Here is a 3,516-nt window from a genome sequence, read left to right on the forward strand (position 1 = left end):
ACGCATGCGTAACGTAATAGCTATTGGTTCATGTTCAAATGTTTAGCCTCGCAGCAAACATGTCTTCATAGCTGAGGCATTAACGTCAAAGAAAAGAGTAAATCGTAAACTTTGGTTTCGATTCTCGGTGATAGCGCACAAGTCATTTTCTTTTAACTTCTTAAATCCTTACTATATATTGGGTCCAATATAATATAATAAGAGGTACGAAATCTGTATTAATCAAAATATCATATTAAAACGTATTTTACGACCGGACAATGCCGGATGGCCTTCTAGTATAATATATTAAAGTCGTTTGTTTGTTCAAAATTTAATTAATATGCACACACGGTATACTGTTTCATAAATTGATCTTAATACACGTTTAATCCAGCATGATTTCTATATATAATATTTATTCATTTAAGGCGTAACCCCATCTGCATATCGCATTAAATAAAATCTATTTTAATAATTAGCTCAATGTTATTAATTGTTATTAAAATAGAATTGTTTTAATTGTCCTGGTTAAAAATATTATTTAAAGTTTATTCAATTTATTTTTATTTAATTCATATTTAATTTAATGAATTTTTAATGACTAGCGGGATCTGTGGAAATTCCGCAGCGGGCTCTTCTATATGTAATGTATTGATGTAGGCATTCTGTAGATGTTCAGCGTTAATGGAGACGCCCTGATATTTTTGTAGCTCTTTTGTTAAAACCGCAAAGGTATTTATCTAAGTTAGCAGGCACGTCCGGCGTAGCCAGGTCATAAAATACGCTTAAATATTTTAGTTTATTCAGATTTCGTATATATTATTATAGAGTCAATTTTCTATCGATTCTTATATATCATAAAGTTGTGATTTCAAAAGTAAAAAAAGAATATATATCCGTATAACTTGGGTACATCAGCTTGAATCGAAACCGAAACCAGAACTTATATATATATATATATATATATATATATATATATATATATATATATATATATATATATATATATTAGAAATAATAAATAAAATAAAAAATACATCCAAATAAAAAAATGTACGACTTTCTAAGAAAGCACCGGTTCTCCAAGGTGGAGACGTTAACTTTAATATCGTTTAAAAATCAACAACAAAAGCTACTAAATAGATAAACGATAAAAACTAAGCAGTAAATTGTCTATGGCATCATAGCGTGGTGAAAGGCGCTGGACTGAAATACATAAATTCCGGTGTTCGAGTCCTAAAAACAGTCAAGCTACGAATGCATTATTGGACCAGAAATATGCGAGAGGATATCGGTCGAATGATCAAAACAATAGACAATGGGAAATATTAAACATTCCAGGATGAAAGGATATTTATATAAGTCGGGACAGAGAGAGAGTTGGCCACAGAGCAAGAACAATCTGACACATTTTTCTTCACTGCCAAATCATCCGCACTACACCTCGTCACGCGCCTTCACTGATGTTAACACCCTTTATACTAAATCGAAAAGGTTATCATTGGGAATAAACAAAATATTTTTATAACCAGTTGTGTTGTGTTTTATTCGCTGTCAGGTGTATATATCGTAGACAGTGACAAAAGTCGATTTAGAAATTATATAGACTCTAAAGCACAGTGAACGATGCGGCGCATGTATAACACTGGGGAGTAAAGCGAATTCCAAACGAAATGAAGAAGGAAATAGTATAAGCTATTAGAGCCATTTGCTTTTTAGCGTTTGCAGGAATCGGTTCTCAATTCAGTCGCCAAATATTTATTAGTGTACACTATCGGTGAAAAATAATGGAAAAATTACGCTTCCTTAGGATTCGGAACTAATCTATATATCTATAAAAGTGAGAATGTGTGTGTGAGGGGCAACTCTCAACCTATATACTCAACGATTCTTTTACTCTACAGACTTGAAATTTAGTATATAGGCTATTCAGACACGTGAAAATCTTTTTAATCGGTTTTCATCTGGAATAAAAAGAGCTGCTTAGAGGTCAAAACTGAAAATTGATACTGGGGGATCATCGGAGTTTTATCTGTTTGTCAATTGCTTCACGGCCGCGCATGCGCGAATCGTTCATATGACAGCTTCCTTATGTTAAGAATAAATATGTTTGAAAAGATTTTTAAAGATCGTGGCAAGCTGGCCTAATGATTATCGTACTTAGCTCACTGGCTTTAGGTTTTGGTTTCGATCTCAGCTCGAGTATTTTCTTTTTTACTTACAAGATATGAACTGTTTAGGAAAAAAATGCATAATACTCGTAATAAATAGAGAATTATCTTTATAATAATAAATCCTTAATTTGCATGAATTAAAATGTCATATTTAAGTATATCTTACAACCGGGCAATGGCGGGTAGACTGCTAGTACTTATATAAAATAATGGCCCAATTGGTTAAGTCAAAGAAAAATATGACAAAGAAACCGTTTGAAACTGGAAAGTTTTAACATTTTTTTAAAAGATCATATGGCTATTAATTTTTTGTGCGGACACTGATGAAATATAACTTTTGTCGGTAGTTTTTGACAGAGAATGTACATATGCATAACGCACTAGCAGGCTGTCCGGCGTTACCCAGTCGTAAAATACGCATAAATATTATATTTTAATTAATGCAGATTTCTTATTTATTATGAACAGAAATACCGTAGGTATTAAACGTAACGTTAAATTCCTTTAAAAAAATGAAGTAAAAAAAAAGGAAAGAAACTGAGAGGAGTGCATGCAAGTATTATGTTTTTTTTTCTAATCAATTCACTTCTTGTAAGGGAAACAAATTCTCGAGCTGAGATCGAAACCAAAATCTCGAGATACTGAGTCAAGTACGATACCCATTAGACCAGCTTGCTACGACTTTCAAAAGTGTTTTCAAACTTACTTATTGTTAACATAAGGGAGCTGTCACGTTTCACGACCGCGCATGCGCAATCGTGAAGGAATTGACAAACAGATAAAAATACGATGACTCCCACGTACCAATTTTTCAATTTTTACCTCTTAGCAGTTCTTTTTTTTTTCGGATGAAAACCGATTAAAAAGTTTTTCACATGTCTGAATACCCTATATACCAAATTTCAAGTCTGTAGATAAAAAAATTCGTTGAATAAATAGGTTGAGAATTGTCCTCACACACATTCTCACTTTTTTAGATATATAGATTACATACGGCATAATCGCGTTGTAACACCGGTTCCCGTCAGATCACCAAAGTTAAGCAACGTTAAGCCTGGTTAGTACAAGATGAGTGACCATTTGGGAATTCTAGGCGCTGTATGTGCTCTCCGCTTATCTTGGCATTTGTTTCCAGTCATCCTGTACATACACTTCTCTTGACACTGGTATTTAACAATGTCGACTTAGGAGAGGAATGGTTAGAGGTTGCGCACCTCCTGTCACAAAAATTTCACGAGCAGGCACCCCTTCGTGCGTATCCATAGTCTGTCAAACACTGAAGGAACCCTTTTTTTTGATTACATATATACTTTTTCAATATTTAATTCAACTGTGTTCAAATGTATGAATAACGCTTAGT

The 3,516-nt window shown here is 33.2% G+C and overlaps 1 pseudogene; it reads left to right on the forward strand.

Annotated features, from left to right (window-relative positions):
* Window positions 1-3,144: 3,144 nt before the first annotated feature.
* Window positions 3,145-3,261, forward strand: LOC145252888 (5S ribosomal RNA; annotated as a pseudogene).
* Window positions 3,262-3,516: the final 255 nt, after the last annotated feature.

Source organism: Euprymna scolopes, chromosome 29 (genome assembly GCF_053919585.1).
Source record: "Euprymna scolopes isolate OS-2025 chromosome 29, ASM5391958v1, whole genome shotgun sequence".
NCBI classification, from domain to species: Eukaryota; Metazoa; Mollusca; class Cephalopoda; order Sepiida; family Sepiolidae; genus Euprymna; species Euprymna scolopes.